Source organism: Nesoenas mayeri, assembly GCF_963082525.1.
Source record: "Nesoenas mayeri genome assembly, chromosome: 2".
Classification (NCBI taxonomy): Eukaryota; Metazoa; Chordata; class Aves; order Columbiformes; family Columbidae; genus Nesoenas; species Nesoenas mayeri.
The window spans coordinates 18,257,142-18,283,971 of NC_137543.1; the positions used below are offsets into that span (position 1 = coordinate 18,257,142).

General features: G+C 35.8%; 1 protein-coding gene across 3 annotated transcripts in view; it reads left to right on the top strand.

The window, feature by feature from the left end:
- Nucleotides 1-26,830, top strand: part of CSMD3 (CUB and Sushi multiple domains 3) — a gene marked incomplete at its 5' end in the record, with an annotated part of 620,447 nt that overhangs the window by 306,148 nt on the left and 287,469 nt on the right. The gene's annotated exons all lie outside the window — the stretch shown is intronic.

Sequence of the window (26,830 nt, forward strand, 5' to 3'; positions counted from 1 at the left end):
GCAATTTTATGTTATTACAGAATTAGTTATATTTACTATTTTTGCATTACCTTTAACTTAGCTGCATGTATTTCTTGCAACAAGTGTTCAAATGGTGTGATTTCTGCCTGTCACCAAAACCAGATAACTGAAAATACGACTATTCATCAAAATTATTCATCAGAAGGGGAAAGAGGAAAGGAAAAAGTTAAACCAACAACCATTTGTGTGAGAAATTGAGATGATATTGTTGAGGATAGGCAAATGGAGTGCATCAGCATATTGGGAGTAAAGCTGCACAATGTGACTTGCTATTTTTTTTCTGTCTATAGTTTTCCTTTGTCGGTCCATTTATATTTTGCTCTATAGTAGTACGGCACAAGTGTGCTTCTGTGCTCTTGATATTTAGATTGAGATAAATAAGACAGAAAGATCTTACTGCGTTTTTGTATGGTACTTAGTAAGACCCTGGATTGTATAAAGATATGAAGAAATTTATTAATATAGCAAACCTTGAACCACACCTGAGTGAAAAAGGAAGTTTTTTAGATCTGAAGTTGAAATGATTTCCAGAATTAAAAATTATTTGCACATCTCAAGCAATTTTTCCTTTGTTTACAGGATCTTTTTCTAGTAAAATTAATTTTGTTTCCAATAATTTAAATTTGCAAAAAGCAGAGGGTTATGGTCTAGTGTCTTACAATGTGGTGCTATGCCTTTTTTTATTCATGAGTTACATTTATTCCTAGAAGCTACAGTTCTGTAAGAATAAAATTAATTCAATACGAACAGGTAGAAGGGGACAGAAAGGGTGAACAGTCACAATCTCACCTTCATATAATCAACTTTGTGATTGCACACCTAGGTATTGCGTCTGTATTTCTTTCTTGCCCTACACTGTTTTACTAAATAGCATTTGAATTCATCAAACATTCAGCGGATGTGTGGTGTTTTGTTTTGTTTTTCCCTCATATCTAGATATATTTTTTCTATCAGTTGTCTTTGCTTTGATAACTGAGAGGCTGGATTCATTAGAGGTGCCAGAATCCAGGCAGTGTTCCCTCAAATGACAAGGGAAGCAGGGAGAAGGCAAATTTGGAAGCTTACTATTGTTTTCTGTTAATTTTTCCTTTGTGTTTAAGTCCTTTCTGTTAACGATGGTAAACTCTGAAAAGAGACTTCTAAACAAAGAGTATTTTGGATAAGCAGCTGGATTGCAAATAAAGTTTTAGAACTTATGAACTGGGAATTGAGAGAAAGTCCAATGACATAAACTGAGCCACTGAGTTAGAAGAGTGCACTCAGGGCTGTGACAAATCACTGACTTCTTTACTAAGATAAAAAATTGCAAAGGCTTTTCTCTTAAAAATGTTTATAGTTACTTAAGAGAATTGTGATTTCTGGGAGTTAGGGTCAGAGGACATTTTAGTTTAGGTGATTACATGAACTATTAGAAACGTATGCCCAACATGCTTGTATTTCTCTTTAATGGACTAAATAAAATCCTGTAATAAAATTCCTTTAACTTGTTCCCTTCCACCTCACAATTTCTGCCATCCACTTATGTACCAACTACAGCTGATACTGTATCTATTTTTATATATTATATATTTAGATCTTGTAAGTTTCTGCTTACATAAAGGGTGCAACTGCCTTAGCATTTTAGATTAGATGTAGTAGTGTGATCTTCCGATCATTCCAATCATTCCTACTCTCCTTGTTTTAACTATTATCATGGAGTAATCTTGAAAGGTACAAATTATATTCCTTTGAATTAATTCATAATATGCACTAGAATAGCATTGGGAATAGCATTCTTCATGTGCTACAGCTCCTAATGGGTATTTATCAGGACCCGATAAGGCTTGTACAAAGTAAAACCACTAAAACACAATGAAATTCTTACAGATAGTATGGATAAGGTATCTTCTGTTTCACTTTACAGACATGTTTATGTCAGAGTTAATTACTTGATAATATACTCAATAACAGTACTTGCTAATAGCTAAAATAAGTTTTCACTAAAATATTTTAATGCCTAGATATTTGCTTCTGTACATTCTGAGACCAAACAACTACAGAGATAGTGGACATGTATGTGCCTCATCCCATCAAAATTCATAAAGACATTCTTCAATTTAACTGACATTTAGGTCTGAGTCTGGCAGTAATTTTGAAGAGTAAGGGTTGTTCAGAGTTCTACATGGAATGCGATTGGAGAAACAGAAGGTTGTGGGATGTCGTTATTCAATATCCTTTACCCTGGAGAAGAGGAGGTTGTGGGAAAATGTTATTGAGGCCTTTCAGTACTTTGAAGGGGCTTATAAGGAAGATGGGGACAGACTTTCTAGTAGGGTCTGTTGCAATAGGACGAGGAGTAATGGTTTTAAACTAAAAGAGGTGAGGTTCAGGGTAGATACGAGGAAGAATATTTTTACAAGGAGGGTGGTAAAATACTGAAACAGCTTGCCCGGAGAAGTGATAGATGCACTGTCCCTGGAAATATTCTACATTTACTTGGGGTTCCATCAAGTGTTAACAGTTACTTAGGAAAACAAATGACATTACTGTGGATGTCCTGCCCCTCTTCCTTCTTCTTCCCCCAGACTATATGCTAACTATGACGTCATATGGTATGGAATATCCCTTTGGTCAGTTGGGGTCACCTGACCTGGCTGTATCTCCTTCCAGCCTTTTCTGCACTCTCCACCTCTTCATTGGCAGGTCAGCATGAGAAGCTAAAAATTCCTTGACATTGTTAGCAACTAAAATATCAATGTATTATCAACATTCTTCTCATACTAAATCTAAAACACAGCACTATACATGCTACTGTGAAGAAAATTATCTGAGCCAAAAATGAGGACAATGATCTAATTTTAGGATATGGGATTTACACTCTGAAAACCAGCATTTTGAAAGATTTTTTTTTTTTCCCTAAAGTATAACTTTCATCTTCCTTCAACTGGCTTATATTCTGGAGAGCTTGGTACACTATTGCAGCCTCGGGTAGCCAACTGGAGTTTGTGATCCACATTTCATCCTTTTTTCCTAGTAGTGACACGTCTGAGGTTTTTTATCATAGGTGCCGTATAGATGTTTTTTCCATGACTAACTGCTCAATAGGACTTGCTTTTCTGTTTATGACAGAATGCTGGATTAGGTAGATAGTTTAATCCAGTATTAGTCTTCTTAATTACATCTAGAAACATGTCTTTCAGAAATATGTGTGAAATGAGATACATATGCCAAAATATGGGCTTCAGGAAGGTCTCATCTCAACAAGTTATGGGAGTAGTTTATCTATGAAACATATATCTTCATGTCCATTCTACCAAGAAAAATATAGCTTTAGTTGTTCATATGATAGATTAATTTCTGAAAAACTGAAATTACTGAACTCAGTGAGATCATAGGTATTTTCCTTATGTAACTTTGGGTTTCATGGGACAAGTGATTTTTTGTTTGTTTAATACTAACTAATCCTTATTATATGAGGGAAGGGAAAGTGAAACTTTTGTACTTTCTGAGCTTCAAAATCAGGAATTAAATCTCTGTAACATTTCTACTTTCTGAGCTGTTCAGTCTTACCCATTTCAGCTTACAGTCTCTTACAGTATTTTCACTCTTCTGATGATTTCTGTTGCCTTGGTACCTACTGTCTTCTGTGTTTACCATCATGTGTTTGTTTTGTTTGTGTGCGCTTTGTGGTGCAGTAACTAGTTGAAATCATACCTATAATCTATTTAGTTGGATAATAATGCCCTCCATTGTATTCCTTGTGCATCTTAACTTCAGTTTGCAGAAAGAATGACAAGCAGAGATTCACATTAATGGCAAAAATTCCTGTGCTAAATAAATATAAATAATTTTAAACCTTATAGTCTCATGATTACTTCAAACTCACAAGCACAAATACTACTTTGTGTTTATAAAAACAATAAATGAACACTTCTTTTTTGTGCAACCCCACTAACCAATAGAATAAAGCAGAACTTTTCTCAGTCCCTGATTCCATTTCTGCTGAAAGTGTGTTATTGACAAGTTTTGTAATTCGAGCTCATTCCTATTTCAGATTATCTCTTGAAGATATTAAGCAAAAGGACATCCACTGCAGAAACCTGAGGCATCTTCCTTGTTAACTTACTGCCAAGATGAAAATTTTTGCTGTATTTAACTCTCTTTGTTCTTCTTGCTTTTTTCTGGCCACAACTCACTGCAAGATTTTCAGTAACAGACCCTACTCTGTCAGTATTATCCAAATGCTTTATTATAGTAATCTTTTTATCTAAATCTCAAACAATGTATTTGACATAAGATATGTGTTTCATGTTTGTAATCCCTAGATTATAAGAATATGAGAAACAGCTGTACAGAGTCACAATAAAGGTCCATTTAACTCATTATCACGTAAGGAAAAGAGGGTGAATATTATAGTGATACTTCTTCAGAATCCTTTCCTATACTCTAACAGTTTGTGGCACAGAGACTTACTAAATCCAGTCTATTTGTAATAAGTAACTCTTGAAAGATTTTTCATCTATGGCTGTCTTTTTTTCTCTTAAGCACTTGCACACTTTCAGCGTTCTGAATATTTTATGGCAAGGACATTGCAATGAGTATTTTCTTTGTTTATTTTAGTTTTACTGGCTTTGTCTGATGCCTTTTCATTCTTTTTTTGAAAAAATACAGTGTATTTAATCTACCATTTTACTGTTTATTCAGTTTTGTAGGACCTATATTTCTTCACACATGGCAGTGCTCATTGCTGTTCTGTGTAAGCTAATATCATCAGCAAGCTTTGCCTTCTCACTGCTTACCTTCTTTTCCAGCATATCTACAAATATATTGTCAAACATGTTAGATGATAAAAAAGTCCATTAGTGACTTATTTCCTCTGGAAGAACTGGCCATTTACTTTCACCATCAATTAAATATATTTTAAGCAAATATCCATCAAAACCTTGTCTTTTTGTGACAGAGATCCTAGTCTCTGTAAGAACCTTCCATGAGGCACTTCTTCAAATACCTTTTGGTAGTGCAAATTCTCTATGTAAACTGTATTTCTTTCATCTCTGGGCCAGCTAATATCTCTGGAAAGCCTTGGTAGGCTTGTAATGCAGGACTTTCCTTTAGAAATGCCAGGCTGCTTTGTGGATGTAATTTTTATGCATGTGTCAGATGAATCTATTCTTGGTTATAATTTCTTCAGTCTTGTTACATCTCAGGTTTACATTTCTGTACTTTTCAGATTTGCCTCTCTGTCATACAGTACTAAGCTGATCTTAAGCAAAAAATTAGACATTCTTTAAGTTTTCTAGCTACACATGAAGTCATATGTCTAAGGAGACCCCAAACCAAGCTCTTTTCCTGTGACCATAGGTCCAAAAAATTACTTAGGTTTTGTGCTATTTCTTTAAAACACCTTCAGAAACAGTTAGACAGATAAGAAATCTCTGTTCTTTCTGATGGAGTAACATTATTTTTTTTAATTATTAGCATTTTTTGTTATTATTAGTTGTTGTTGGTAGGTATTTGTTTGTTGGGAGAGACATATTACAAATTATCATGTTTGTTGCTAGAAACTAAGTTCTTTCATAATTTTGATGCATACCATCAAGATAGGTTTTGAGTGCGGTTTGTTATTTTTTTTAATTATTATTATTAATTTGTTCCAGTATGCCTGTTGATATCTCAGTCTTTGATAGTTCATCTTAATTATCAGAAAGGTATGTCTGTTGACCTGCTGAGATGAGAAATTTCCTATCTGTCTCAAGATATGCTTTACATTTGAATAAAAAATGTAATGCTGTTCTACACACTTCTTGTCTACTCCTAGTCAGGACTGCATATAGCAATTTGTCTATGTGCATATATATCTAGCCACACACATATATACCTATGAGCCAAGATTTTCAAATGTTAGTACTTAATTTGTAATTTCTAGATATTCAAAACCGTATATTTAATATATTTTATAGAGAGAAATATAGATTAATGTCGCATCAGATCTGATCTTCCATAGCTCCTTAAATTGTATTTCTGAATACTTAAAAGGCTATACAGGTTACACTAAAATTAAGGTCTTAAAAATTTCATATACTAGGAGGCTAAAAAATTATAAAATTATATGCAGCTACTGGAAATTAGCTTTTCAATAGGTTATTACCCATATTGGTTAGGTTATGGTTGAACTCCATTATCTTAATGGTCTCTTCCAACCAAAGTGATTCTCTGATTCTGTGACATGAGATGAAGTGGCGGCTAGCTGGTTTTAAGCCCTGGAGGGCTTTACTTGCACAGCAAGCATGGCTTGGTGGGGAAGGAACTGATGTGAGCCAGGAACTCATCTGGATGTGGAGTGAGGAGGCTGGCACCTTGGGTGAGCTCTGAAGTTCCCTAATTTCCATTCTGAGATTTTGTTTCAAAGGATTTACTGCCCTCATACCTGCTCCTTACGTGACTTCTCCTTATGGGAACATCATGTTGCTGTAAACATGATGACGATAACAAGACAAAATGGCCTCTAGTTGAACCAGGTGAGGTTTAGATTGGATATTAGGAAACATTCCCGTAAAGTGTTGTCAGGCATCAGAACAGGTTGCCCAGGGAAGTGCTGGAGTCACCATCCCTGGAAGTGTTTAAGAGATGTATAGATGAGGTTCTTAGGGACAGTGTTGGGTTAATGTTTGGACTCAATGATCTTGAGGGTCTTTTCCAACCAAAATGATTCTATGATTCTATATAATCTTTCAGTAGAAATATATTGGTTTCAGGTCATATGAAAACTAATAATAAACTATGCCTCAGAAAGCTGTTGCATGATCATGCATTTGGATGTGTAGGATTTTTTTTTTGTTTTCTTTTAAAATAGTTTCTGGAAGGAGTATATATTTGATATTGATTTGAAATTTTGCATTTTAGATCTATTTTACATTTCTATTTCCTAAAATATTTATTTACTGGTGCATGCTGCTTCTTTTTGATTATTGATTTTAATTCTGATTTCTCTGCATAGAAGTATTGTTTAAGATTATAATCGCCAAGTTGATTTATAAAGTGAGGTTATTTGTCTTCAACAAGTCTTAATTTAAAATTCATATTTCTACTTAATGGTTTTGTACGGTTAAAAGAAAGGTAATTATTTCCATGAGACACAATTTATGATCCTTTTTCTACAACTCCCCTCATGTCAGCGGAGAGCTGGTCAGACAAGAAGTTATTTGAAGGTGACTTCCATGATTTTTTAATTTTGTTCAATAAAACTGTAGGTCATCCTTTCTGCTTTACAATATTTAATTAGAAGCATTTGGCAATCAAACCTTTTTTGATAGTATTAGCTATAAAGAAGAGCGAAGGATTTTCTCTGCTCTGACATTAGTCTGCTGAGCAACCTGAAAACATTACATATGAAAAGGTCATCTTTTGCTGTGTCCTTAAGTATTGGCTGCTTCTTGAACCAGGATTCTGGGCTAAAAGGCTGTTAGTCCGACTCATCCTCCTCAGCATTTTAGTGTGTATTTAACTGCATTCAGTTCTGTTGTCCTATGTGTTAAGTATATATGTTACAAGAGACTGACTATTTACATCTGATTTGGGGGTAAAAAAATATACCCAAACCTGCTTATTTATTTGTGGGAATTAAGTGAAAATTTTATTATGAGCATTTCTAAATTGTATCACTTTAACTGAAAGTGAAAACCCATAGACAGATATTAAAGCAATTTGTGCTTTTGGAAAGATCCTTCTGGGCAAAGGGTAAAATTTGAAATCCCAACATGACAGAATTGCAGTTAGAATACGTTGAGCTGAAGAGCTCTAAAAAGTGGCATGAATATAGAGTTCTGTGTCCATATTTAGTCTTATTTATCTCTGAATGGATTTACCTCAATATTTACAATACATATTTTTTGTGTTCTCTGTCAACTAGCAATGATCCCTTAGTTCAAGCCTGGCTCTTTCCTCTGCATATTTTATAACAAGAATTTTCTATGCCTCATTAGTCTCCTTTTACCACAATTGAACTTGAGTTAATGGTGGTCCCTCTCGTGGCTGCATTGCACCGAGCTTCCTGATGTGATGGACTCACGGCATGTACAAAACAGTAGAAGATTTAATTTTATCATAAAACAAAATGCTTCATGGACTGCCCAGTGCTCCAAGGTAGTGCTAAGGTGTCTAACCACTGCGTCTTTTATTTCTTTAAGCAACAGCTCAAACTACCTGCCAAATTTGTTTTATTTCATTTTCTGTGTTTTAATATCTAGTCAAATCTGGTGCTATATTCTCTTACTCACAATTAATAGATTCTCCATATGTTGTAGAAATAATTTGCTTCCCCTTTCCCTTTTTATTTTCTTTCCTCTCCCCTCATTCTAGACTGAAATATTTTGCATACTAAAACTCTCATATCTTCTAAAGAGTAACCTTCTGGTCACCTGAAGTAACACAAGATGAGAGTAAACGGTCTAAAATTCCATTTAGCTTCAGAAACATTTATGACATCCAATTGAACAAGTGAAAAAGTGGACAGCAATGAAACAATTAGAAGTTCCAAGCTGAAATGACTAGGTGAACTTAATGAATTTCCAGAAAATGTGCTGTGGAATTTAGGGATTTTTGTTGCAATCTTTGGTCCTATACAGTCTAAAAATATAATTAATATTTAGAATGATTTTTTTTTAATTGAATCTCTGAAGTGCAAGCTTCTATGCTTGTGTATATATAAGCTGACATTAGTAGATTGAAACAATGATAAAGAATTTGACATTACTTGACAGAATAATTCAAAAAAAAGCATTTTCATGTTAAGTATGACACATCCTTTACATAGACAGGCCACTTGCAAGAGTTAGAGAACAAATTAATGAATTACCAGTTTTCCTAATTCCTCTGATGAAAACAATTAATGAATTATACATGTATTAATAATATATATCTATTATATATACAAAGGCAGTTGAGACTTTCTCTGCCTATGCAAATCTCATGGAATATTATATGGGTTCTGAACTTTTATATCTGCCATGGGAAATAATACTGTAACTTATTGTTACTTGCATCTGGAGTGCTGTGTCCAGCTCCAGGCTACCTAGTAAAAGAGATGTATGGACTTACTGAAGCAAGTCACGGTGTCACAAAAGTGATTAAAGTGCTGGAGCACCTTTCATATGAGAAGAGGATGAGATCACTGGAGCTGTTCAGCCAGGAGAGGAGAAGGCATAGGAAGATCTTATCGATGTGTATAAATAACCAATGGGAATGAATGAAGGAGGCAGGCTCTTCTCAGTAGTACCCAGAAGAGGCAACTGACACACATTAAAACGTATGAAATTCCTTCTGTATATAAAAAAAACCACTCTTCTACTATGAGGGTGATCAAATACTGGAACAGGTTACACTGAGAGGTTGCAAAGTACCAGTCCTTGGAGATCATTCAAAACTTGACAGGACATAATCCTGGGCAACCAGCTCCAGATGACTCTGAGCAGGGGGACTGGGAGATTAAATAACTCCCTATCCATGAAAAAATCCCCCTTTTATTTATCTATCTTGATTTCAGTAAAGCATTTGACAAAGTCTCCCACAACATCCTCACAGCTAAACTGAGGAAATGTGTTCTGGAATATCAGGTAGTAAGGTGGACTGTGAATTGGCTAAAGAAAAGAAGCCAGAGAGTTGTGGTCAATAGGATAGAGTCTAGTTGGAGGCCTGTATCTAGTGGAGTCCCTCAAGGGTCGGTACTGGGACCAATACTATTCAATATATTCACCAATGACTTGGATGAGGGAATAGAGTGCACTGTAAGCAAGTTTGCTGATGACACCAAACTGGGAGAACTAGATGACACACCGGAAGGCTGTGCTGCCATCCAGCAAGACCTGGACAGGCTGGAGAGTTGGTAGGGGAAAAATTTAATGAAATATAACATGGGAAAGTGTAGTGTCTTCGATATGGGCAAGAACAACCCCAGGTTCCAGTATAAGTTGGGGAACGGTCTGTTAGAGAGCAAAGTAGAGAGATGGGACCTGGGAGTCCTGGTGGACAGCAGGGTGACCATGAGCCAGCACTGTGCCCTTGTGGCCAAGAAGGCCAATGGTATGCTGGGAAGTATTAGAAAGGGTGTGGTTAGTAGGTCGAGAGAAGTTCTCCTCTCTCTCCACTTTATCCTAGCGAGACCACATCTGGAATATTGTGTCCAGTTCTGGGCCCCTCAGTTCAAGAAGGACAGGGAGCTGCTTGAAAGATTTCAGCACAGAGCCGTGAAGATGATTAAAGGAGTGGAGGATCTCCCTTATGAGGAAAGGCTGAGGGACCTGGGTCTCCTTAGCTTGGAGGAGACTGAGGGGTAACCCCATTAATGTTTATAAAGATGTAAAGGGTGAGTGTCAGGAGGATGGAGCCAGGCTCTTCTTGGTTACAACCAATGATAAAACAAGGGGTAATGGGTACAAACCGGAACACAGGAGGTTCCACTTAAATATGAGAAGAAACTTCCTCACGATGTGGATGACAGAACATTGAAACAGGCTGCCCAGGGAGGCTGTGAAGTCTCCTACTCTGGAGACATTCAAAACCGGCCTGGACACATTCCTGTGTAACCTGATCTAAGTGTTCCTGTTCCGGCAGGGGGATTGGACTAGATGATCTTTCAGTGTCCCTTCCAAACCCTAACATTCTGTGATTCTGTGATTTGGTCTCTAACTTCCAAGTTTCGTAAAATCTCTAAAGACTTTATAGAGTTGTCAACATTTATAAATTAAATAATTCTGAAAATAGTATTGGAAACAAATGTTTTATTTATTCTTTTAATACATTATTTTTAAGCAGCAAAAAAGTGAGGATTTTGGACTTTGCACATTTATTCCTTTGTTTATATATTTTCCTCCATAAATTATTTTAAATCTCTTCTGATTCTAACTTCTTAGTTATATGATTGGCAATGAAATAATTTTATATCAGTCCAGTGTCCCTTGGAGACAGTTTTCTCTGGTTTGATTTTGACACACTGAGATCTACCAGAAAAATACCCATTCTTTTATGGTCTGTAATAAGCAGAGTATTATATTTTTCCTTTACCATGGCATAAAAAACTAGATCCCTCAAGCTGGAATAACTTTTAATATTAAAAAAAAAATAAAATATGTACAGATATATTTTCAACTGAACAGTCTGGTGGAATTACATGTATATACATTTTCAATTAAATGTCTCCGTTCGCTGATTTGGTAGATTGAGCAACTGTATCATGAAGATATAACTGCATGAAGTTGCTGATTCTATGGTGAATGCTTTATTAATGCTGATTGACAGGTGATGGAGACAGTTAATGAAGGAAGGCCACAGCTGACTTCTCAGCTAAACTGAGTCTGGAGAAACTGTTTTGAACTGTTTATAACTGGGACTTAGGACAGAAGCATTGGAGATTACTGTGTCTTGGAAATTTTAAATTGTTTCAAGAAATTTCAGTGTTACAGAAAAGGCAATTAAGATATTTGTTTTCATGTCTCCAAATTGTACTTTTTTCCCTTTTAAATGGAAATAGAGTGACATTAGGTAGTAGGGATTTGTTTTGTTTTTTAAAGATTTACAAAAATGGAAAAAAAATCTTGCTGGTTTTGGGGGTTTAACACCACATCTTGCTGGGATGTCATGGTTTAACCCCAGATAGCAACTTTAAGACTCTAAATATCATTTCATTGTGAATATTTCAAGCTCAGCTAACTGGGATTTATACAGTATAATCAGTAATATTTAATTTAAGCCACTTAATCATTTTATAAAGATAGGATTTGAAGGAGTGGGCTTTTAATTCATAATAAGAAGTAAGTGTTAACCTAGCAAGATAACAGTATTTCTGCAACTAGGCAGCACGCAGCCACTCACTCATTCACCCTGCAGCATGGTGAGAGGAAGAGAATTGGAAGAGTAAAAGTGAGAAAACATTTGGGTTTAAATAAGAACGGTTTAATGATTGAAATATAATAATAATGATAATAAACATTGTCTTTAAAAGGAAAATAACAGAGAAAACCCCAGAAAGACAAGTGATGCAAATGAGAACAATTGCTCATCACCAATCAGCTGAAATCCAGCCAGTCCTGGAGCAGCACCCCCCTGCAAACTTTCACCTAGTTTTATTGCTGATCATGACATTATATGGGCTGGAATATCCCTTTTGTCAGTTGGGATCAGCTGTCTCAGCTTTTTTTCCCTCCCAACTTCTTATGCACCCCCAGCCTACTCACTGGTGGGGTGGGATGAGGAGCAGAAAAGACCTTGACTCTGTATAAGCCACTGTGCAGTGATAACTAAAACATCCCTGTGTTATCAATACTGTTTCCAGCACAAATCCAAAACATGAAGCAAATTAACTCAGTTCTAGCCAAAACCATCATAGCATCTTATGAAGTCATAGGCAGAATATCTATGTAGTCTGCATTTTAAATGATGTGTGCATGTACCTGCAAACTAAATAATCTTTATTATTGCTTTTTATAGTCACTTAAGAATTCTAACTTGAACTGTGGATTGTTACACAGAGCAATTTGGGGAGAAAATGAGCTTTACTAAATAGGTACCATAACCAATAACTTTATTAAATTATAATTAAAGAGAGACTATGACAAATTACTTTGAGTATTAATGTAAATTACTGAGCAAATACAGAAGTTAACTTGATGAAATTAATTAGATGACATTAAACAAGTGAGTTCATGAGCCAAATAAAATAAACTCTAGAAAGTGAACTTTAGTAGGCATTTAATAATTGAAAATTAGTAGAAGATCTATTGGTGATCTATTTCAAACTGAACTGAATTCTTGGAAACAGGGATACAAACTGAGCTTATTTCAAATTTAAAATAGGAACTCTGAGAATTGATATGTAGTGAAATTTTGAATACCTGATCCCTAAAATATTCAAATAAAAAAAAATGGAATTAGAAATTCTTCCTTCTCAAGGAGGCATTTCAGAGAGGTAATCCAAAGAAACTAGGATGATGAATGTTGTGCCATCCAGACATAACAAAAGGAAGTGTTATACAAGCAACTCACGCTCAGTGGAACCTGATGTTACATTCAGTCTGGTTATGAGCAAAAGGGAATACAATATAAAAGAACTTAGAATTTTAAGTCTAACATTCCAATTATCTAATTAACATAAAGAAGCCTTATTGACAATACAGATAAGGAGCTACATAACCTTTTTAGTATCTGCTCCTTTTCTCTGGAGTTATGCTCACCTTTCAATGTCTCTTTGTGTCATAACATCAATGTCTGCCTTCATGCAGAGGGGAGTGCAGAGGAATTGCTACAATTTGCCATCATCCAAAGGTAGTGCTTGGAGGAGTATGATGTTCATAGTGAGGTTTCTTCTCCTTTGCGTCTTCTTAGGCAACTATTTTTACATACTTCTTCAAACAGCCATGTTTTTGTCTTGTTGATTCTCACTTACTGTTTTGAATTTGCAGAATAGCCTTCCCCATTCCCATGGACACCAATGGCTGTTGAATGTTGTACAATGTCTACCTGTCTACCTGGGTTAGTCAGAGCTTCACACTGTGTGATTGTCACAGAACTTCTTCTCAGACAGGGTAATTAATAGTCCGTCCATTATCAAACAACTGCTAGTTTGCATCAAACCAGCTAAAAGTAGCTCTGACCAAGGCAAACCCAGCCAAACACTGGCAGTCAATGCCTGTGGCTATTTAATGTTAGTGAGGTAGAAATAACTTTTACTTGGCTACATAAGTTACCTAAAACAAGGCTTACAATATTTTCATTGACTTAGGATCCAGAACCTAGTTATCTCCAGGTTATTACTTAGATTATGCTAATAGAAAGACCATATATATTAGTATATAATATATACATATATTTCAAATGCTATCATGTCTAAGTGTCTGAACTAGTTATGTGAAAAACAAATGATGTTAAATCCATTATTTCTTCATTCTTAGGGGATTAAAAAGTAAATATTTCACATGTCATGAATTAGAGATAGGGAAAAGGCCACACAAGTCATAAAGATCACAACAATTAAAGATGTTATTGGTTTTATAGACTAGGTTTACAGTAAGTAATACAGAAAATGGAAGCATTAACAAGGAAGAATTTCAAAAGGGGTGAAATGGTGCTTGGCTATCTGAAAACCAGCATATTATATAAAAAGTTAAACTTTTTTGACAGTAGTAATAAAAAAAAAAAAAAAAAAAGGCAGCTTAGGAAATTCGGTTTAAAATTGGGAAAAAAATGTGATCGTATTCATTGCCAGTGGCAAAAATGTAGTGCATAGTTCACATTGTTGAATGCAGTCCCTTTCTGTTGGCAAGTCCTAGTGACTGTCACCAATTTATTCTTCATTATTCATTACCTACAACCACGCATTATTTCTAGACAATTACCTTGCTGTTGTTTAAAATATATATAAACATAATGGCTGTAGGTTATACACATAGCTGTAATAATAAATCTCATAATAAGCTTAATGATAAAAAGCATGAAAAAATCTGAAGCATAAGTGTTATGGTTGCTTTCTACATGACATTTGTAGATCATATTTTACTTATAAAATACATTCACAGTATCACAGTATCACAGTATGTTTGGGATTGGAAGGGACCTCAAAAGATCATCTAGTCCAATCCCCCTGCTGGAGCAGGAACGCCTAGGTGAGGTTGCACAGGAACGTGTCCAGGTGGGTCTTGAATATCTCCAGAGAAGGAGACTCCACAACCCCCCTGGGCAGCCTGTTCCAGTGCTCTGTCACCCTCACTGAGAAGAAGTTTTTTCTCAAATTTAAGTGGAACCTCTTGTGTTCCAGCTTCATCCCATTGCCCCTTGTCCTATCATTGTTTGCCACTGAGAAGAGCCTGGCTCCATCCTCATGGCACTCACCCTTTATATATTTATAATCATTAATAAGGTCATCCCTCAGTCTCCTCTTTTCCAAACTAAAGAGACCCAGCTCCCTCAGCCTTTCCTCATAAGGGAGGTGTTCCACTCCCTTAATCATCTTGGTTGCCCTACACTGGACCCTCTCCAGCAGTTCCCTGTCCTTCTTGAACTGAGGGGCCCAGAACTTGACACAATATTCCAGATGGGGTCTCACCAGGGCAGAGTAGAGGGGAAGGAGGACCTCTCTTGATCTACTAACCACTCCCCTTCTAATACATCCCAGGATGCCATTGGCCTTCCTGGCCACAAGGGCACAGTGCTGGCTCATGGTCATCCTGTTGTCCACCAGGATCCCCAGGTCCCTTTCCCCTACACTGCTCTCTAATATGTAATTTCCCAACCGATACTGGAACCTGGGGTTGTTCCTGCCCAGATGCAGGACTCTACACTTTTCCTTGTTAAATTTCATTAGGTTATTCCCGCCCAACTCTCCAGCCTGTCTAGGTCTCGCTGGATGGCAGCACAGCCTTCTGGCGTGTCAGCCACTCCTCCAAGCTTAGTGTCATCAGCAAACTTGCTGATAGTACACTCTATTCCCTCGTCTAAGTCGTTAATGAATATATTGAATAATACTGGCCCCAGTACTGACCCCTGAGGTACTCCACTAGATACTGGTCTCCAACTAGACTCCGCACCATTGACTACCACTCTCTGGCTTCTCTCCTTAAGCCAGTTTGTAACCCACCTCACTACTCTATTGTCTAGACCACACCTCCTCAACTTAGCAACTAGGATGCTGTGGGAGACTGTGTCAAAGACTTTACTTTTCATATACAATTATAAAAATTGTTGAGCATGATGGCTATCTAAATATACTGTGTTACAACCAATTTCTTATAACTTACTGTGCTAATATTATTTTTGCTTCAAGTTGCTTATTTTTCACTCGCAGTCTAAATACCCATATGCTTAACCATGTAGATAAATAGGAAGAAACAGATAAACTGAATGGAATATACCCTTGAAAATGCATTGTGTTAGCGTACATATAAGCTGAGAAAATGTCTTATACTAGGACAGTAGGAAGTTATTATGTATTCTGTTAACATGGCTATCTCTACACTTAACTTTTTATGTCAACTTTATATCCCCAGTCCAGCTGCAGGCTTCATAAAATGAAGACATGGCCATAGTGTAATAAATAATAAATAATGTTTGGCATAGCAATATGGTACATTGTTTCTTGCATTTAAAAAGACCAAAAGTTGAACATGGGGGAATTTAAGCCCTGGGCATAGCTTTTGTCAAAATAAAAAAAAAGTCTCTAAAATACAACCATGAGGAAACAGAAGTAATCTGAAAGCTTCAAGACACTTTTTCTGCAAATTCGTAGAAACCAAATCACTTCATCTAGTGTGCCAAGTCAATTAAAACACTAGTTGTGTGGTTTCATCAAAAACAGATGGTGGGTGAAATTTTGTTCACTTTCAACCATTTTAGGCCCCACACCTATTGGTGATATGCTCATATTACCCAGTGAGGAGGTTAAAGAAATTGCCCATGTCTTTTCCAAACTGCTTGCTTTTCTTCCTCCTACTCCCTCACCCTTTGTTTCTAGGAGTATTTAAAACTGTGGGTTTGTTTGTTTTTGTTTGTTGTTTGTTAGGTTTTTTTTTTTCCCTACAATTGGGGTTTTTTTGTTGTTTTTTTTTGGTTTGTTTTTTTTTTTTTCTGTTTGCTTATGTGAAAAGCTGTTCTAAGTTAGAAATAATCATGTAAAGATATATAGTAGAGATTGGAAGTTCACCGGTTTTGATTTGTTCAACAATTTAAGGCTTTTGGCTTTTACATGGCCTTATTACTCAGCTGACTGGTGCCTGGTACATTTTTTTCCATTATTTCTACAGATTTTTTTAGTATTTTAATGTCCTTCGTAGTAATGTAACAATGACTATATTTAGGACACCTGGCTGGACACACGAACCATAATTAAAATCAGTAAATTTATGGTGTATTCTAAATTTTTGAGAGTTTTGTTCTCTCTGCTCTCTGATGGTGCCTAGTTATTACCTTCTATGCTAGGACAGCATTTTTTTTCTCCAGGTGATGACCTCTTGTTAATTTTTCTCTTTTTTTTTTTTTTTTTTTTTCTGTTAGGTAAATTCTGCGGTAAATATTTTCATTTAAAATACAGGATGTTTCAAAAGATGAACCCAGTTTTTTGTATTTAGTAGTTGTTTAATCTATTTTTATGGGACATTTCAAGTAAGTGATCATTGTCAGACTTAAAAATTCCTTCTTCTAATAAAATTATCATCATTCTAGCGTATGGTAGAGTTGAACTCTGAATATATTCACTGGGGGGAGCTAAAAAAGATTACTAGGATTTTGGTATTGTGCTGTAACCCAAGCTGAAAGTGAAGATGAATCATAGGTGCACAGGATGATCTGGGCCCAATGCAGCTGCAGTTTCACATTACTCCAGACCGTCTGCCACCATTACCGAAAAACTAGTAATACACTTGACATACTTAAGAAATGAATGTGGTTTAATTATCACAGGTTTTGTTGTCACAGAAACCTCTTCTAATGAGCTGATTGCTTAGTAGATTTCAAGTAGAATACTGCTTTGTATCAAAGTTTCTTTTGTTCAGTGAAAGACATGTATATATACAGTTTCGGTACTGGATAAGTTCTTAGAGCTTCAGACACTTGACTAAAGGAGAAAATGAGTTAACTGTTTTGTTGGCTTCTTTAGCTTATTTTCAGCATTTTATGGCAACTTAATTATCTTTTTTTTCTGTGAAAGGAAATGTCTTCCAGCAGAACATAAATTTTCTAGAGATTGTGAACATTTGACTTAAGATCTAATTTCAAGTTACTATAATTTCATTAAAATGATTGATAGCAAGTGAAGGGCAGTGTAAAGGAAAGTCAAACTTCTCCTAAAGTAATGGAGTTGGTGTGAACATCCAAATTTAGATATTGAGCAGTTTCATAAGACTGTCATCTTCAGAAGCATAGGTGGCACATCATGCTAAAGCACAGCCTCCCAAATCATATTGTGGATGTGGAACAGAAAAGGTGAGAGACAAGGTGAATTATCAGGCAAAGACAGATCACAAATGTTGTTATACAGAGAAGTGCTTCCTGTCCACCTATCTTGCAGAACTGAAATAATTTACTAGATATTTTACTGAAATAAATTGTGGGTAACATCCCATGAGATATCATCTGAAATGATCCAAGAATATGCGCTGCTCTTTAGACTTCTTATTTTTCATGCTTTCTACTGATATATCATTTTTATTACTTTCCTACTTTTAAGAACCACTTACACCGCTGCTTTCAGTAATGGTAGTGATCTGATTATCAATCAGTGAATCTTTATTTTTCTTGCTATGTGGTTCAACATCTTGATGGAAATTCCATTGTCATTTGCAGTAGTCAGATCTTTAAGGTGAAAGTTTAGCCTTTTCAATACTGCCATTGTGAGTTTGCATTTAACACTCTCATTATAAATGTAGATAAATGTGTGAGAATATACTTTTGCCAGCAAGATCTTTCAAAAATGCTTTTGAGTAACTGGCATCTGCTAGAATTTATCTAATTTTCATCTTTTCTCTAAAACCCATCAGTCTTCAAATAGGCAAAACGATTTTCAGCTGTAGAACTCAAGACTCTCAACTTTCATTCCTCTCTGTCTACAGAGGTTTCCCTGAACAAAGGACAGTCCTTTTGCTAACTTCGTTAAAAGTATAAGTAATGTTAAGCATATTTGGGTTTTTTTTTGTCTACACATAGGGAGTGGAATTATGTCTTGGTAAAATTTGTAAGTGACATTGAGGACCAGCCTATGAAAATATTATGTCTTTCCTCACATCACTGTTTTGTTTTATATACCTTTAGTTCTTTTTCTGGCTTCTTTCAGATACATACTATTTTCTTAGTCTCTGAACCCATAGTGAGCACAACTTACATACAAACTCTCGAATCAGTGAATTTAATTCAATGAAACTTAGGAATTCCGGTTCGACTTGTATACCTAGAAACTGTAGAGAGATGATACTAAATAAAAATCATTGCAACAGAATGTTATAAAGCATAACATAAAGTGTAATACTTGTATTTAGGATTTTCACTTTTTCTGGCTGGTTTTAAATCTGTTATTTTAGTTTAGACTGTTGCTGTGCATGTGTTTGCATCCATTAGAAATGCATTTAAAAGAGTTTCAAGGAATGCAAGGAAGTCTAACTTATCTGAATTTATAGATCTTTCTTGGTGGTCATGAGGACAGAAGTTTTGTTTGGAAGGAGAAGAGGCAGATGTGCTATTTGTTGGAATTAATCATTTTCAATGCTTTTCCCTACTTTATTTACCATTGAAACACTTATCTGCTTTTATTTTCTTTGCCATGTCTGTAGTAAATGTAATGGTCTGACCTTGGAGCTTCAGGAATGGTGTAGAACAGGTGTCAAACACACGGCATGGCACTTCATTTCCACCAGGCAGCCATGCCAAGCTCCTCGCCCCCCAGCTCCTGCCAGCACTGGTCACTGTGCAGCAATTGTGACATGCATTGTGCTGCAGGAGCAGAACGGTGGAAGCTGCGGCTGTGGCTACAGGAGGGTGGTGACCCTGGGTGAGAGTCATAGGTGAGACTGATGGGAGACACTAGTAACTTCCTTGGGGCTTTGAAAGAGAAGACAGATAAGAGTTATGCAAGTAGGGGAATACAGGGGGTTGGGGGTGGGCTGGTACTCGAAGGGTACTCTCAACTGGGCAAACATTTCATTTATTTTTTTAATAAATTAGCCCAATACATTAACATTAGCAATTACATGCTATTTTTAAAAAGTAGCTGTAAAAATATATTTTGTAAACAGCAGCCAGGGTCCTACTCATGAATTCTACATTGTTTTCCATGGATACAACCAGCTCTGCTCTATGGGAAAGGGGGTTTGAAGGAAAGGTGAGCCTGTGTGAAAGGGCCTGAGTATTATCTAACTTGGTCCTAAAGGACATCTTGGTCTTTCACTTAGGTGGCACACTGTACTATATTTGGTGGAACAATTTGAATCCCAAAATATCCAATAAGGGAAAGACTGGTGCAGAAGGAAGGCAATTTAATGATAGACGGGAAAGCGAAAACATGTTTGTGTTTCAAGGAGAAAAAACAGTATGTCTTTTGTGTTACGAGACAGTGTTGGTGATAAAGGAGTACAATGCACATAACTGAGTGGCAAACACAAGACCAAATACTAAAATTACCTTCAGCCCTTTGAAGGCAAGAATGAGGCTAGTGTGACCCTCAGTGAAAATGAGTTTGACACCCTTGAGGTAGAGCTAATTTTAGTAACTTTTTTCTTTTTCCCTACTATAGTTTCAACTGATTTTTCTGTTATACAGTATGTCCTCTTTCAGAAATTAGGCACACAATTTCGATTGAGTTTTTGTTTTGAAAAAAATGCCTGATCTATGATTATGCAGTTCTTCCAGCAAATTAAAAAGATTTGCAGGCTGCATAACTTCTGAAGTACCTCGCATGTTCTTCTCAAAAAGTGATCAGTTAATCTACTTAGCTTCTGTAGAAAACAGAAGAAATTAAATGCTGTGACTCCTCTTTGATTGGCACTAGGCATGATAATACTCTTGCCTGCCTACCTTTTTGGCAAAATTGGGGTGCTCTGAATAGAATTAATAACTAAATTCTGCCTCTCATTGAAGAGCAAAAGTTACTTTATTTTTAATCGGTCTGCATTCAAAAGGTACTCAGTGAAGGGAGATTCTGTCCTGTCATAGTACACTTTTTATATATGATTGAAGAGACTGCATATACCACATTATGTACATGAATAAATCTCACATTCTTTTAAAAAATTTCAACAAGTAAAAGTTACAATAAAAATTCTGGCAGTAACTTTGGTATCTACTTTCTTCCCATAAACCGTTAAAAAGAGTAATGTCTTAATTGTTAATAGTCTGCCACATAATAAAACTCTAACCATGAAATCTAAGTGGACTTTATCTGATAACTGCTTAGTTTTCTGTCCTATATTTATAATGTTTTATACTTAGTTTTGATGAAAATATCATATAATGTCTGGAACATAAAAAAGCATATAAAACCCCCAAAGATTGATTTTATCTAAATGTCATTCCTTTGCAGCTCTTATTATACGATTGTCCAATACCTGTTATGCTAACATAAACATAAACAAACCAAACTAAAAACAATGCTTTGAAAGCAAGACAATTTATTCATTAAATAACTATCATAAAGAAAGCATCTACTTTTAAATGTTATTGGGACTGGCTTTGTGCTCATTCTCTTGAAATTTAGATATTTCTAAAAGGATAGTGTGTACCTCATGATTTTTTTTTTTTTTTAAACCTTTCTGTCTTGAAAATTTAGCACAAATGTAATTGGTATTTTAAATTCTGAATCCATAAGTATGGCTTTGAGGTATTTGGAGTGAAGAACTAAGTCATATACTCTAATATTTTAAAACTCAGAGTTGTTTATGTAGCAATGAAAGCATGAACCCAAAACATGTTTAGTCTCTTAAGACTAAATTTTGATATTTTGGCACCTGAATGGATGATGTTTGAGAGAAACATTAGCACAGGACCCAGTGGTCATTTTCCACTGCACTGGAATTAGGATTTTTCCAGGAACTGTTTAATGTTAGACCTATGGTTCAGTCTGTGCTGCAGTAGTTAATCTAAAAGGCATATAGACAAAGTTCTTAGAGGCATGGTTGAGTGCTGGAATTGGGTTATGATTAGACTCAATGATCTTGAGGGTCTCTTTGAACCAAAATGATTCTATGATTTTTCAGAAACTACTAATGAAACATATTATGATAGAGGTGAAAAATTTAGCTGAATCAGATGTATTTTTGCCTTTTACTTAAGCTAGGTATGGAGTGGATGGAATTCAAGACCTGTGGGGTGGTTTTTGTTGGAGAGTAGTCCTTTTGTAAAGTCAATTTTTCAAAAATTAGGAAAAATTAAAGCATAATTCAACCTCCATGCACACATTCATCATCATACAGTCCTTAGTTATACAATGACCCAGTGTTTCCCTTAGGTTCCCTGCCTAATTCATTACATTGGATGAATGGTACCTGGGAAATGTAGCAGCTGTTTAATATTTTTAACCTCATCATTCATGCGTTGGCCTCTGCCTTATTTACTGCACTCTCTTTAAAGCCTGCAATAAGTATAAAATGATTCTGTCTTGGTTTTAGCATATATATGATCTTAGAATCATAGAATGGATTGGGTTAGAAGAGACCTTAGAGATCATCTATTAATAGTTCCCAACCCCGTGCCATGGGCACAGACGTCTTCCACTAGACAAGGTTGCTCAAAGCCCCATCCAGCATGACGTTGAACACTTTCAGGGATGGGACATCCACAACTCATCTGGGCAGCCTGTTTCAGTGCCTCATGATCCTCATAGTTAATTATTTCTTCCTTGTTTCTAATCTAAGTCTCTTTCAGTTTAAAGGAATTACCCCTTTTCCTGTAACTACATGCCCTTGTAAGAAATCCTTCTCCAGCTTTCTTGTAGGCCCTCTTTAGGTACTGGAAGGCTGCTGTAAGGGCACAATGGAGTCTTCTCCTCTCCAGGCTGAACAACCCCAAGTCTCTCAGCCTGTCTTCATAGGAGAGGTGCTCCAGCCCTCTGATCATCTTGGTGGCCCTACTCTGTCCTCACTCCAACAGGTCTATCCTGTCTCCCCAGCTCCAGCTCCTTTCTCTAAGCTTTTATTGGTAGGCATGATGTTATATTGTATGGAATATCCCTTTGGTCAGTTTGGGTCAGGTGCCATAGGTATGTTCCTTCCCAGCCTCTGACCCACTCCAACCTAGTGGCCTCTGTAGGGCAGAGGGGTTGGAGGGACAGCCTTGATGCTCTGTGAGTACAGCTCAGCAGCAGCCAAAACACCGGTGTGTCGACAACACCATTGTAGCTAAGAATACAAAGCTCAGCGCTATAAGGCCTACTATGGGGAAAGTTGACTCCATCCCAGCAAGACCCACAACACTTGACTACCTAGCTTATTATTTGTGTAGAGTGTTTATCTTGCACTGTTTTCTCTTGAGATATTGCCATGTGGAAACTGAGACTAGTTTATTCTGCTGCACTAGAAAATAGTCCTTGTCCCCAGGTTACATTCTTAATCAATTCTCTTCAGAGTAAGTGCATCAATGTGGTAGCTAAGAGAGGATTTGATTTCTTCATAGAAGAAAGATGTATAGGCAAAATTTTCATAGCTCTGAAAAGTGCATGCTCATGTGGAAGTGAATAATTTTCTGATGCATGTCTTACGGAAGACAAAAACAAACTATAATTCTGCTATTTATTAATCACTGAAGGTGAAATCATGGAACTAAATATATATTTTTTTTTTTTTAAGTAAAAATTTTTAGAATGCCATTTACAATCTTGTAGCACTTCGTGAACACCATAGAAGCACATCCTAAAACTTGCTTGACAGCCCTTGTATCATTTTAGAATAACATTTGACTATTTTATTTTACATTGTGCTGCAGGTAGCTGCATAAAAATTTTATCCGAACATGCATATCTTTAGCTTAGTGCTAGCATTATTTCACTGCATTACCTAAGACAGATATGCTGGCTTTCTGCTGCCTAATTACATTGAATTAACATATAAGGTTGGAAAGAAATATTTTGCACCTTTATTAATAATTTTGTACATTCCATACATAATCTGTGCTAACTTAGAAATATTTTTTGACTTAATGATTTTTCCTAGTGGTAGAAGAAATTCCTAGGTGTAATTTAACGAGAAGCCTCTAACAATGTAGAACACCATCGAAAATTTGTAATGAATATCTTTTAAGCTCTTTTCTGAGTTTTGATTTGTAAACTTCCTTTTGAATTTCTTGTGAGGTTTTCAATTTCTGCATTTTTTGAGAGTAGCATAGTGACATTTTAGTGGAACAACGCTTTTTCAGAAAACTTTCCAGTTCCGAGAAGGTAACCTTTGAATCTTTGTTAGCTATCTAACAATGGGCTCTTTTGAAAACAATATTTAGAAATGTAGAACTATACAGTAGCAGATGAGGTACTGGCAGAAGTACTACTTCTGACCATTTCTGGCAAGGCAGTAATCATGTGTTGCATAACCAAATCATCCTACAATGCCAGTTAAAAGCTTTCTCTACATACAAACAGATTAAAGGAACAGATTGTAAAGGCAGTGCAGTCACTAGGTCTTACCTAAGAGTAGAAAGTAAAGAACAAATTTGATCAGCTTCAGATTGAACATCCAACTCTGACAATGAAGGTAATTGCTGCATAATTGCAATTTTGTTCTAAGAGTTTGTTGATTTTTCATGGCCCAAGTGTATTATCTTTGCTGGCATATCACTTGGAATAATAAATCTATAATTATCTCCAGCTACTTTGTTGGGAAATCTCATGCTGTAGTCTCACTGTTCTAGCAGAAATGGCCTAAGGTGTTTGAGGTTGTTAGACTATTTTGTGAATAAGTCATGCCACTTCTCTTGAATCAGAAATAGTAAACAAGCAGTTATAGTTGCTCTCCTGAATCTACTTGTAATCTTTATTACTACTTTGACATCATCTGAGCTTCTGAGAAAGATAAGAGATTTTCATAGTATTCAGCCTCACTTTTTCACATTATCATCTATGTTTCTTTTAACAGGGAAATGAAAATGGTAATAGATTATTTTTTTTTTTTTTTTTTTTTTTTTCTCTTCACAGGCTATTTATACTCTCATTTGCTTGGCTCTTTTTAGTTGGACTCTCATGTGATATATGCACAATTTTAATAAGAGTTATTGCATCTTCAGGTGCCTTGAGATAATTCCTCTAGATGCAAGGTTTTTGTAGTCTTGTTCCTGCAGATTCAGGAAAGAACTGTCCCAGGCACATAATCAGAACTACCAGTATTCATATTGTAATAATACAGGATCTAGCAATGTAAATGTTTGAGTATCCATGAACAGTTCTTTAACTGGTGAAAAAATAACAGGTAACCCATCTGATCAGGACAGGTTTGTGGTTCCATGACACAGGATTTCTGTGTGGCTAAACAATGGCTCTACAACCAAAGCACATCTGTGAATAAGCTTTGCAGTCTCTTTATTTACAGAATAATCTTACACACAGTCAGTGATTTACCTGAATCCATATGAAGGTGAATATTCCCGTTCTTCTCTGTCTGTAATACTGATGAGATCAACTCTTAAGAAGATTTGGGGATTTTAATAATCCGTTCTCGAATGCTTGTTAAAAGTACATGATAGCTGTAAAGTCAAATGGTATAGCAACAGTAAGTATCCCAGTAGGTCACATCTTGATTTTTGTGAACCTGGTTTTTGCTAGTGACTTTTATTAGAACAAACCTGAAGTCTCTTGTGACACTTTTTGGTAGTTGGAATAATAGTCTTATTCCTAATTTACATGCTTGAAGTGGAAAACACCTCTCCTTTATATAAAGGTATCAAATATCCATAGTACAGAACTAATCATTTATGGAATTACTGCCTCACATTTTTTTTTTTTTTAATGCACCTTCTATTTCAAAACACAATGTATTCAGGTGGTCTAAGCTGTTATTTGGATATAGCAGAACCATTAACAGGAGGTATGCAGCTGTGGTTTTTGAGACTCATTTGGTCAAATGTACAAGCAATAAAAGGTGGCCATACTTATTTCTTAGACAGGAAATTACGCCTTCTTCAAACTACATCTGCTTTTCTTCAGTACTTATCCTGAACTTCTTTTACAACAAATTTTAGTAACTTATAGTGCATTGAATAGATCGCACTGGCAGCACAATTTTCCCTGTTTACACAGTTCCATTGATGCTTCTCTAATCTAACATTGCAGTTTTGCGCTTTCCTTTCTGTAAGTTTCTATGTCTAGCTTTTTCAACCCTATTTATAATGGTTTCCTGTGTTGAATCCAGTTCATTTTTTTGTTTTAAGTCAGAGTTATAAATTCTCTTTCTACTGTTTTCAGTTCATCCTTACCAGCAGTGCTGACTGTCCTTCATAATGTGATGTCTATAGTGACCACAGAATAGAATAGAATAGAATAGAATAGAATAGAATAGAATAGAATAGAATAGAATAGAATAGAATAGAATAGAATATTTCAATTGGATGTGACCTAAACCAATCAGCTAGTCCAACTGCCTGACCAGTTCAGGTCTGACCACGTTAAAGCATGGTCATTGTCCAAATGCCTCTTAAACACTGTCAGGTCTGGGGGAGAGCACCTTTAGTCCAAGATGTAATTGTGTGTGTGTGTTCAGCTTAGTTATTTAATGAGCTGACTGCTTGTCATTTAATGTACCATAGCCCCATATTCATTTATGATCTATTTAGAACCAAGGTTGTCTTGATTTTTCAAGTTAACATTAATGTTGTTGAAACTCTCAGCATTTGTATCTCATACATTAGGTGTGCAAAAGTTCTTCAACGTCAGGAGTGCAGTCTCATATTTATCACAAGCAGCAAGTGTAATAAAATACAGAACATCCATTTGTTCAAAGGCAGTGAGTGTATAACAGAAACTGTCATCTTCTCTTAAACAGCTCTTGGATACTAATTTCAAATCTATTGTTTTCACTCATTTTTTTTTCCTCTATTATGCAAGTTATCAAAGTATAAAGTTATACCAGTATAAAAACAAAATATTATCTTAACTGGGCTTTGCAAGAACTGTAATGCTGGATTCAATTTTAGCAGAGATATCTGCATGGCATATTTACAATACAATGAGTACAGGAAATTTATTTTCTCTCTAAGTTTTATATTGTATGCAGAAAAGAGAAATAGGTAAATTCTGACCAAAACAATAGCTCAGAGTCATCATGCTAACTTACGATTAACTATAAAAACAAACAAAAAAATGAATATCACTTGTTAATTAGCATTACTC